General features: G+C 41.4%; 2 non-coding genes across 2 annotated transcripts; both read right to left on the bottom strand.

The window, feature by feature from the left end:
* Nucleotides 1-7: 7 nt before the first annotated feature.
* trnar-ccu (transfer RNA arginine (anticodon CCU)) lies at nucleotides 8-80 on the bottom strand. The gene has a single exon. It is a non-coding gene; the product is annotated as a tRNA-Arg (tRNA).
* Nucleotides 81-3,169: 3,089 nt separating this feature from the next.
* Nucleotides 3,170-3,242, bottom strand: trnar-ccu (transfer RNA arginine (anticodon CCU)). Its single transcript has one exon. It is a non-coding gene; the product is annotated as a tRNA-Arg (tRNA).
* Between the last annotated feature and the right edge of the window lie 9,258 nt (nucleotides 3,243-12,500).

Genomic DNA, 12,500 nt, shown 5'->3' with positions numbered 1-12,500 from the left:
CCACAACCACCCCAGATGGGACTCGAACCCACAATCCCTGGCTTAGGAGGCCAGTGCCTTATCCATTAGGCCACTGGGGCTCAGCCGCTGCTGCAGCAACTCAAACGCGATCAACTGGATTACACAACTCAGGCTCACCATCAGATTATGTGGAGAAACAAAACTCACCATGGGTGCATATAAGATGCTAAATAGGGTTTCCCACCTGGAGTAGCCTGCTACCATGAAGGGTTTCACCAACATTGTGGGAATTTTAAGTCCAGTTATGATTGAATTATGTGATCCACACGAAAAATGCTTATAGTTTGTTTTATTTCAAATTTCAATAGAAATAACAAAAACTAACCCAGTGAAAAATTAAAAAATGTTTAGTACAGTTCAGAGAAGAGAGCTAGGAACTGTCTAGTTGTGAATCTCCCTGTTCTCAGGAGACCCTTTGCTGTAAATGAACACTACAGGATCATTGACCTTGTTTGTATGAGGGGATTCAAAAGCACAGGTCTTAGCAGAGGATGGTTTCGATCCATCGACCTCTGGGTTAGGAGGCCAGTGCCTTATCCATTAGGCCACTGGGGCTCAGCCGCTGCTGCAGCAACTCAAACGCGATCAACTGGATTACACAACTCAACGCTCACCATCAGATTATGTGGAGAAACAAAACTCACCATGGGTTGTTGTGGAAATTGATTGAAGACCCAGGCTTTGGTTTCAGAAGATCACGACCTTTATTTATCATGCAATAACGGCCGGGGGAGACTGCAGAATCGCAACACTGTCCCGTCGGCTCGCCACTTATATAGTCAACCAGGACAAAAGAATTCATTCTACATGCAACGATGTCATCCTAAACATCTGGGGTTCTTCAAGCTTCCCCAGTCTAGGGGCCTCAATGTATATATCAGACTGCTTATGCAAGCAGACTCTCAGGCCTATACGTGCAGCTTCGCACACACATTGCTGAGTACTTTCCTATGGGCTACCATTTATTCCTTAAAAGGAAGTAAAACCAAAGAAAATCAAATAAAATTTACTTCCATATCCCCCCCTCTGGGGCTTATAAGTCCCATATCACTGGTTATCTAGAGTGCAAATCCATGTGCTAGCCCCTCTTACACTAGCTAGTGATTAATTTAAATCACTGGACTTTTATCAATGACCAACCCATGTATTTGTACTCTAGCGAAGATCGAGCCAAACTTCTCCGCCCTCATTTGACTAGGACAGAGTAAAAGACTTGACCTCCTTTACCTTATACAGTACTTTCCATAACACAATAACATGACATGCATATATGAGTAATACAGTGATTTCCTAGGATTACATTAAGCTAAATAACTTGGATAACATATATGTATAGTTTAAACTGATCCATGCATAATACAGTACAATTTTAAAAGCAAATATAATTTCAAACAGCTGTGTCCTAATATATGGATCTTCAACCCAGATACTTTGCGCATCGTAGAGGGTCGCCTTTTGGGGAGAGGCCTGGCCAGTGCTTTCACCCAAGGCATGGCTCATCGTTAATCATCTTCTTCGTCCTCGTCCGAGGTGCCTGAATCTTCTTCTGATTCTTGTGAATCACAGTCAGGGTCATAAATGTCTTTGTCATTGGTTAAGGGTATTTTTTCATCTTGCCATTTTAATACTTCCATTTGTTGAACTGTAGCTTTTATGACCAAAGATTTTAATATAGGAAGCACACAACAGAACAACAATCCTCCTATTAATATAGCAAATCCCAAAAACATACCAAATTTAGCAAACCATGCTCCCCAAGCTCCCAGTTTTAGATCTAACCAGTCCCATATTTTACTATCTCTCCCAGCATTATCAGTTACTTCCCGTCTCAGATTTTTTAGTTGGTTCATGGCTTTAGTAAAACTTCCCTCGGGTGCTGTGTTATTAGGAATATATGTACAACATTGATCACCAAACAGAATGCATACACCTCCTTTTTCAGCTAATAACCAATTTAATGCTTGTCTATTTTGCCAAGTCATTGTACTAGTAGCTACTAATTGTTCTCCTAAAGCAGCCAAAGCATCCTCGGTATAATTGATAAATCTCTGTTGATTGTAGTAAATATAGTTAATCCATTCAGCATTTTTATTAGGTGTTATCCATAAAAAAATAGACTCAAATTCAGATTTTACCTCATCTCTGGCTTTAAATTCATTAGGTATACCCCTGGGTTGGCCTACTGAGTCTATGTACACGTTGGGATCTGCCTGATAAGCCCTTCTCATTCTATGATGGTCTTTTGAGTTACGCTGTACAGGCTGGTCTATATTCCAGCCCGCTATTGACATTTCTTGAAGCATCCGGATTCTAGCACAGATTCCTCTCCAACTTTTTGGTAATGTTGCCCTCAATAATGTTCCTCCACAAAGCCAGAAAAAATCAGCTACTGGTATTGATTGGTCATCATAACGGAACTTTAAAGGAAACAATAATGTTTGATTCATGCAGTTATGTGTTATAGTTATATTACCCTGCACTGTGACTGTTGCATGAAGTATAGTTTTCTTATGAACATCCATTCGTGTAAAAGAGCCAGTGTCCAGATGCCACATTATCATACAATTACCTTGAAATTCTCCCACACTGTTATTTCCCACTGTTTTATTGAAACATTCATACTCAAGAGTATAATCTATTTCATACTCAGAGGGGATTTCTATCTTTTTTTCCTCAATTCTTACATCTAGCTGCTGGCACCATTCCCCCCATTCAGGTGTATGGAAATTATTAAAATAATCTGGACTACTCAATATTGCTAAACATTCAGCTGGACACAGAGGTCTTCGGAAGACATGTAGATGACAAAACTGTTGGGTAAATTTTGCACAATGTCTAAAGTCATATGGATTGGGTACCACTATAACCTTTTCTAATGGTGATGGAGTACAAACCAAACAACTAGTTATTCTATTTTCCTGGGCTGTGTAGGCAGCCCATTTATTTAGAAGAGAGCTAGGAACTGTCTAGTTGTGAATCTCCCTGTTCTCAGGAGACCCTTTGCTGTAAATGAACACTACAGGATCATTGACCTTGTTTGTATGAGGGGATTCAAAAGCACAGGTCTTAGCAGAGGATGGTTTCGATCCATCGACCTCTGGGTTATGGGCCCAGCACGCTTCCGCTGCGCCACTCTGCCAGCCACAACCACCCCAGATGGGACTCGAACCCACAATCCCTGGCTTAGGAGGCCAGTGCCTTATCCATTAGGCCACTGGGGCTCAGCCGCTGCTGCAGCAACTCAAACGCGATCAACTGGATTACACAACTCAACGCTCACCATCAGATTATGTGGAGAAACAAAACTCACCATGGGTTGTTGTGGAAATTGATTGAAGACCCAGGCTTTGGTTTCAGAAGATCACGACCTTTATTTATCATGCAATAACGGCCGGGGGAGACTGCAGAATCGCAACACTGTCCCGTCGGCTCGCCACTTATATAGTCAACCAGGACAAAAGAATTCATTCTACATGCAACGATGTCATCCTAAACATCTGGGGTTCTTCAAGCTTCCCCAGTCTAGGGGCCTCAATGTATATATCAGACTGCTTATGCAAGCAGACTCTCAGGCCTATACGTGCAGCTTCGCACACACATTGCTGAGTACTTTCCTATGGGCTACCATTTATTCCTTAAAAGGAAGTAAAACCAAAGAAAATCAAATAAAATTTACTTCCATATCCCCCCCTCTGGGGCTTATAAGTCCCATATCACTGGTTATCTAGAGTGCAAATCCATGTGCTAGCCCCTCTTACACTAGCTAGTGATTAATTTAAATCACTGGACTTTTATCAATGACCAACCCATGTATTTGTACTCTAGCGAAGATCGAGCCAAACTTCTCCGCCCTCATTTGACTAGGACAGAGTAAAAGACTTGACCTCCTTTACCTTATACAGTACTTTCCATAACACAATAACATGACATGCATATATGAGTAATACAGTGATTTCCTAGGATTACATTAAGCTAAATAACTTGGATAACATATATGTATAGTTTAAACTGATCCATGCATAATACAGTACAATTTTAAAAGCAAATATAATTTCAAACAGCTGTGTCCTAATATATGGATCTTCAACCCAGATACTTTGCGCATCGTAGAGGGTCGCCTTTTGGGGAGAGGCCTGGCCAGTGCTTTCACCCAAGGCATGGCTCATCGTTAATCATCTTCTTCGTCCTCGTCCGAGGTGCCTGAATCTTCTTCTGATTCTTGTGAATCACAGTCAGGGTCATAAATGTCTTTGTCATTGGTTAAGGGTATTTTTTCATCTTGCCATTTTAATACTTCCATTTGTTGAACTGTAGCTTTTATGACCAAAGATTTTAATATAGGAAGCACACAACAGAACAACAATCCTCCTATTAATATAGCAAATCCCAAAAACATACCAAATTTAGCAAACCATGCTCCCCAAGCTCCCAGTTTTAGATCTAACCAGTCCCATATTTTACTATCTCTCCCAGCATTATCAGTTACTTCCCGTCTCAGATTTTTTAGTTGGTTCATGGCTTTAGTAAAACTTCCCTCGGGTGCTGTGTTATTAGGAATATATGTACAACATTGATCACCAAACAGAATGCATACACCTCCTTTTTCAGCTAATAACCAATTTAATGCTTGTCTATTTTGCCAAGTCATTGTACTAGTAGCTACTAATTGTTCTCCTAAAGCAGCCAAAGCATCCTCGGTATAATTGATAAATCTCTGTTGATTGTAGTAAATATAGTTAATCCATTCAGCATTTTTATTAGGTGTTATCCATAAAAAAATAGACTCAAATTCAGATTTTACCTCATCTCTGGCTTTAAATTCATTAGGTATACCCCTGGGTTGGCCTACTGAGTCTATGTACACGTTGGGATCTGCCTGATAAGCCCTTCTCATTCTATGATGGTCTTTTGAGTTACGCTGTACAGGCTGGTCTATATTCCAGCCCGCTATTGACATTTCTTGAAGCATCCGGATTCTAGCACAGATTCCTCTCCAACTTTTTGGTAATGTTGCCCTCAATAATGTTCCTCCACAAAGCCAGAAAAAATCAGCTACTGGTATTGATTGGTCATCATAACGGAACTTTAAAGGAAACAATAATGTTTGATTCATGCAGTTATGTGTTATAGTTATATTACCCTGCACTGTGACTGTTGCATGAAGTATAGTTTTCTTATGAACATCCATTCGTGTAAAAGAGCCAGTGTCCAGATGCCACATTATCATACAATTACCTTGAAATTCTCCCACACTGTTATTTCCCACTGTTTTATTGAAACATTCATACTCAAGAGTATAATCTATTTCATACTCAGAGGGGATTTCTATCTTTTTTTCCTCAATTCTTACATCTAGCTGCTGGCACCATTCCCCCCATTCAGGTGTATGGAAATTATTAAAATAATCTGGACTACTCAATATTGCTAAACATTCAGCTGGACACAGAGGTCTTCGGAAGACATGTAGATGACAAAACTGTTGGGTAAATTTTGCACAATGTCTAAAGTCATATGGATTGGGTACCACTATAACCTTTTCTAATGGTGATGGAGTACAAACCAAACAACTAGTTATTCTATTTTCCTGGGCTGTGTAGGCAGCCCATTTATACCATTCATTACTTTGTGCCATGCTTAAGAGTTTTTCCTTTTTCCTGCCCATAGATTGATAACTAAGAACCTTTTGACCAACATTTACTTGCTGTAAGGTTAATTCTTGGGAAGTCTGGTTGGTTCTTGGTGGAGGTGAGCTGACCACAGCTTGAATTAATACCTGGAAAATAATGATCATTAGGTAGGCTGCCCACTCTATTTTCCCCATTTTTCTTCTTTATTTCCTCCACCCCGTTACCCAGATTTCAAAACTCTATACTTTATCACTGTCGGGTGGTGGGTCTTCTTCTTCTTCTTCTGCACTCTTTCCCTTACTTACTTTAGGGATTCTTGTGCAATGGTTTAAGTGATACCAGGTGGTTTTGCCTTCCACTTGGACTGCTGTGGGGGTGGCTGCTACGACCTTGTATGGCCCCTCCCTTCTGGGTTCGTGCCACTTCCTCCTGAACACACGCAGATAGACCTGGTCTCCTGGAGTGATGGGACACGGCGCGTCTTTCTCTTCCTCCGGCTCCTTGCTTTTTTCCTGCACATAAATGGCTTTATGTATGGCAGTTAGTTTCTTTATATATGATCTGAGTTCCAGTTGTAATTGTTCTAGAGGTGGGCCTTTATAGGGCCCTCTACAGAATGGCACAGGCATGGGTCGACCCGTAAGCATTTCATGCGGGGTTAGATGGGTATTTCTGTTAATTTGCATGCGATAACTCATTAGTGCAAGAGGTAAAGCATCAACCCAGTTAAGTTTTGTACTAGCACAAATCTTGTTAAGTTTAGCTTTGAGTGTTCCATTTATTCTCTCTACCATACCTTGAGACTGCGGATGATAGACACACCCAAATCTTTGCTTTATTCTCAACTGTTGTAATACCTGCTTTACCGTTTTCTGAATGAACGCGGATCCGTTGTCTGAACTGATTTCTGATGGAATTCCAAACCTAGGTATCACCTCTCTTGTGAGGAATTTCACAACTGTTCCTGCCCCTTCATCAGCAGATGGCATTGCTTCTACCCATCTACTAAATCTGTCAATTACTACAAGCATGTATCTCTTGCCTCGAACACACTTTATCATATCCACATAATCCATAACCAAATGCTTAAAAGGTCCCTCTGGTACCGGTATATGGCCAATAGGTGTCGCTGTTCCTTTTCTAACGTTATGCTTAGCACATATCTCACATGAAGCTAGAAACTCATCAACCATAGCATGCAGATATGGAGACCAATATCCTTGTTGCTTAATTTTCCTCACAACCTCTCCTCTAGCACAATGATCAAATCCATGAGCATCTGAAATCAAAATGTTCAACAACGCTGTAGGAGCTATGATCAGACCTTCATGTGAACGCCAAATACTCTGTGCATCCTTCTGAGCTCCCCTCTGGAGCCACATAGAATGCTCATACGGTCCTGCTTGCTGTTGAATCCGAATAATATCCTCCAACTGAGGCTGCGGTTCTATAAGGACTATTGGCACTTGTACAGCTAGTTGACACTTAGATGCTTGCTTTGCTTCTAAGTCTGCTATGTTGTTACCCTTAGTGATATAATCATTTCCCTTTTTATGGGCCTGACATTTAATGATAGCCAATCTTTTTGGTAGCATCATAGCAGACATTAGCTTACTTATTTGCTCAGCATGCTGAATGGGAGTTCCATCGCTTCTTTTAAACCCTCTTTGTTTCCACACTGCTCCAAACAGATGACATACACCATGCGAATAGGCTGAATCTGTAAAAATATTTGCCACTAGTCCTTTGGCTAATTGGCAAGCGGCGGTGAGTGCTTTTAGCTCGGCTAACTGAGCCGAACACGGTTGTGAACAGTGCTGAGACAAAATAGGTTTAAAATCTTCTCCATCCTTCATTACTACTGAATACCCCGTGTGACTTCCTACATGGTCTCTAAAGCTAGATCCATCAATGAAGTAAGTGACTTCTGCGTCAGCTATAGGTTTAGACTCAAGATCAGGCCGTAACCTGGTAAATGACAATGAATTCGCCACACAATCATGAGCTACTCCTTCAAAAGTTAAAGGAATCAATTCAGCTGGATTAACTGTGTCACACCTCTTTATAGTAATGTCAGGATATGTGAGCAGTGAAGAATATGCTAGAATGCGAGCTTGAGTAAGAACAAATTTCCCTTGTTCTATTAATTCTACCACCTTATGATGTGTGTAAATAGTTACTGGGTAACCCATAGTCAAAGTGGATGCTTTGTCATATGCATAATGTACTGCTGCAAGACCCTGTTGGTAGCAAGGAGGATAACCTTGTGCTACATTATCTAGCTTAGTGCTGTAATAAGCTAGGGGCTGTTTCCTCCTACCACTGCAGGTTTCCTGCATCAACACAGCTGAGGCATATCCATCAGCTCGGTTAGCCACATACAGATAGAACGGTTTGGTATAATCAGGTATACCTAAGGTAGGTGCTGTCTGCATTTCTTTTTTGATGGATTCGAAAGCTAACAATGCATCTGTGTTCCACTTTAAGGGAGCACTTAGATTTTGCACTCCTTCGTCTTTCATTATCTCCCTCAGTGGAGCTGTTTTTACTGCATACTCCTCAATCCAGTCAGCACTGAAACCTGTTAAGCCTAGGAAGGTCATCAACTGTTTAACTGTTTGTGGTAACGGTGCTTTACTTATGCCTTCTAACTGGGTAGGCGCTATGGCTATTGAACCATGAGAAATTTGCCGCCCTAAATATTCAACTTGGGGTTTGCAGTATTGCAACTTAGCTTTAGACACTTTATGACCTCCCTGTGCAAGCTTGTTGAGCACTTTAATGGAATCTCTATGGCATGCTTCTAAAGAGGATGAGCAGATTACGAGATCATCCATATATTGCAGCAGGTTACTCTCCATTATTAAATCTGATAAATCAGCTTTTAACACCTGATTAAAGATATTTGGTGAGTGTTTGAATCCTTGAGCCATCCTACAATATGTATATTGTTTACCCGCATATGTAAACGCAAACAAATACCTACTCTCTTCCGCCACTGGAATACTGAAAAAAGCTGAACAAAGATCAATCACAGTAAAGTACTTGGCATCAGGAGGGACATTAGTCAGCAGTGTGTGTGGATTTGGAACATCAGCTGGGTAATCTTCAGTTATATTATTAATTGCACGCAAATCATGCACAAGACGCCATTTATTTGTACCTGGCTTGATCACCGGGAAAATTGGAGTATTACAACAACTCGTTGTCTCTTCTAGCACAGATGCTTTTACAAGGCCTTCAATAGTGTTTTTTATGCCAGCTTCTGCCTCAGGTCGCAAAGGATATTGTCTTATCCTGGGCAGTTTTACATTTGGTTTAAGTTGTACTTGAATTGGGCTGGCTGACTTAATTAGACCTACATCTGTATCATGCCGAGACCATAATTCAGGTTGGACCTGATTTTCCATGTCCTCATACAATTCTTCCTCGGCAGTGTCAGTTACTTCAGAGGCTGATGTCATTTGGGGTTGTGAGTTGCTGCTAATTACTACTTCCTGAGGAGTACCAATCAAGTTATTACCACACAAGATTTTCATATAGTTTTTATCTACAGAATGAAAAATCAATGGATTTATGGTTGATTCCCACTGGACCTCTTTAGCTTTTTTCATCATTGGTCCTAAGTCCTTTGAGCTGTAGTTTTTTCCTACATACAACGTCACATGAGGAACAGAATCAGTTACATTAAACCACCTTTTTACAAAATCACACTCATCTACACTGATAGCTGCTCCTTGCTGGCCTATGATGATGTACTGTGTGATTAACTCAACCTTGTTCTCTCTTGTCTCTTTCTGCCATGTCTGTTCTAAGTCAGTGTCTTTAGCTGGGTCATAAATCATTGTGCAGTGGAAAGCCGAACAAGGCAGTTGTGCTTCAGGAATTTGTGCTTTAATAAACTTTCCCCATTTATGGATTATTTGACTAACGTCTTTTTCCAGCTGTCCTACCCAATACACATTTGCTTGTGGCTCAAGCATTACCATTTGATTTTTAATACCTTTCATGTCAACATACACACCCTCTGGGGAACACAATATTTGCAGTCCTAATTTACATAAAGCATCTCTTCCTAATAAATTTACCGGTGTCTGACTTGAAACTAATACAGGTAGGGTCACACTTTTGTTGTTAGTTTGTAGACGGACTGGAGCGGTCATAGGAATTAACTGCTTTTTTCCCGAGAATCCTACTGTCTTGGCAAATTTTCCAGACATGGGGAGATGTGAGGCATGACTTAAGTTTAAGCATGTATAAACCGCTCCTGTATCAATTAACATGGGTGTACTTTTACCGTCTACCTCAATGTGTAACATGGGTTCTTGTTCTGCACTAGTTGTTAAAATAGGTAACTGATTCTCCCCTGTAGGATTCTCTGGGCACCCCTAATATCCCAGCTTTGGACCCCCCCATGGGTTTACTGGGCCTTGAACTTGATCTCGAGGAGGCTGTTGCCACCCCCCTCCCACCGCATTTCTTTGGGCTTGAGGCCATGGGTGGGAAAGGCAGTGTGATCTGTTGTGTCCAGCTTGTCCACACCCCCAACATACGCCTGGGGGAAAGCTAGACTGAGGGTTCCTTTGTCCTCTCTGTTGTTGATTGGCTCTCCACTCCCTCGGCCCTGGCTTTTGAGTAAACACGTTAATGACAGGCGCAGGCATCTGGTTTGAGTTTGGAGAGAATGCGGCTGGTGCTGTCATCGCAGTAACTGCCGCTGGCTGGACTGTGGATGATGGATTGCTTGGGGCCCTCACGGACATTTGCTCTGCTTCCTCTGTTCTTAGAGTAGCTTGGACTTTTCTCTTGTTTTTCTTTGTTAGTTCTTCAAGCTGTAACTGAGCCAGTTTTCTTTGCAGTTCTTTTTCTTGAGCTCTCAACTTCTGCTCATTTTTTCTATACTGTTCAACAGCATGTGTGACGTGATCACAGAATTCTTTGTGTGATTTAGAGGTTAAGCCGACCACATCTTCCAGTTTACTTTTTACTGGTTGAGGCATGGCATTTACTATGGTTTGTCTGAACAGCGTAGACAACAATGCATCTCCTTCTGGATCACTTTCAGTCTCTTGCTTCCATCTCTTTAGCTGCTTCTGGATGTACAGAGTTGGATTCTCTGTTTCTTCCAACTCATCCCCCTTTAAAGCTTTTGGGTCTACTCTAGTTGGATATTCAGTACGCAAAGCTTGCCACACAGAAGGACGATAAGCATCAAACACAGTTCCATCCATATGGTATGTATCTATGGCCTCGCTCAGGTCAGAAGCCTGGAGGATCTCCTCCAATTTCCCTCCGCCTAAAATCTTTGCCAACAGAGCTTTTATGTCCCCCACCGACAACAGCTTGCCTGAGGTCTCCTCTTCTAAGACCTTAATCCATTTCCCTGCACCCTCGTGAATGTTAGGGAGGCGGTTGACAAGCCCCTCGAGATCCTGAGTTGCCCACGGTACATATTGTCCCCGTGCACCTTTAATTAAGATTGGAAATTGTGGAGCTAGGTCCCTGAGTCTCCCTGTGTCCCTTCCCAGTTTCCAACTACCTATGTTAACTGACAAATCCTCTTCACCCCCTTCCTCTCCACTGCACAAGGGCCCACGCCCAGTCCTTAATGTTGTATCTAACTGTATCTGACTTTTTACGGGTGTTTTAGCACTCCTGTCTGTTCTCTCTCCACTTGCTTGCACCTCTTCCCATTCTTCTAACTTATCTTCCTTCCCATACAACCTTTTCACTCTCTGTAGATCTGCCTTTACTTCCTTGTAACAATCTAATGGTGTGCTTTCTTCTCTATCCGTTTTCCTTTCCTGCCTCTTTCTTGACTTCACACACGTATCTCTGTAGTCTCCGTCTAAATCTACATGACCTTCCATTTGCATCTCACCCGACACTTCCACCACGCCTTTAAGCATGGGGAACTGTCCTTCAGTCTGCACATATGGGGGAGGGGTGACTAAAATGTCCCCTCCATTACTCTGGGCCTCACTTCCTGATTTTTTAGATTTTTTCCTAGCTTGCTTTTTCTGTTTTACTACTTCCTCCCCCTCCTTCTTAAACAACGCTAGGATCTCTCTCTCCTGCTGTCTTTTCGACTCTCTCTGTACACGCTTTTTCTCTCTTGATGCCGTTTTATAATTTCTGATCAAAACTTCCATCTCCGAACACAGTGTCACATCAAATGACCCTCCCTTTGGCCATTTAGTAAACAGATCTTTAGTCCGCTTTTGCCATTTATTAGAGACCTTAGTTATGAGATCTGCACACAAAGGATGTTTCAGCACTAATATCTCCTCTGGAGAGGCTGCCATTATGCTTTATAACCTACTTCACCACCACTTAGTCGTACGTTAACTTGTGCCTATGCACTTATTTTAATGAATAAACTTTTACTTACAACAACATCCAATATTGTATACTGCCAGAAATATCCACCTTCCTTAACAAGCTTTAAAATGATAATCACTTCTTAATGTACAATATTGCCAAAATCACAGTATATTTTATACACAGTAACCGAATAATTGCACAGTATTAATATAGGGTTTAAACACACTCACCACTTCAAACTTTTTATTTATTTATTTATTTATTTATTCAGTCATAGGCTTAAGCATTCATACTTTATCCCTTTTTTCCTGGAAAATAGGGCTTATTCTTTACATACATGTCCCCTTTACTAATTGGGGCTCATTAATACACTCACACGTGTCCCTTTTATTGAGTGATGTTTAACTATTTAACTCTTTATTTAGTTATTAACTAATAAGGGCTCATACACACACACACGACTCCGGTCTGGCAACAAGCTGCCCCCCCTCTGAGGGTTGTACACACAATTCCCTCGGGAGGTCCAGG

This window comes from Clarias gariepinus, chromosome 17 (assembly GCF_024256425.1).
Source record: "Clarias gariepinus isolate MV-2021 ecotype Netherlands chromosome 17, CGAR_prim_01v2, whole genome shotgun sequence".
Lineage (NCBI taxonomy): Eukaryota > Metazoa > Chordata > Actinopteri > Siluriformes > Clariidae > Clarias > Clarias gariepinus.
Note: the sequence above shows the minus strand (reverse complement) of the source record. Positions and strands in the feature narration are given on the sequence as shown.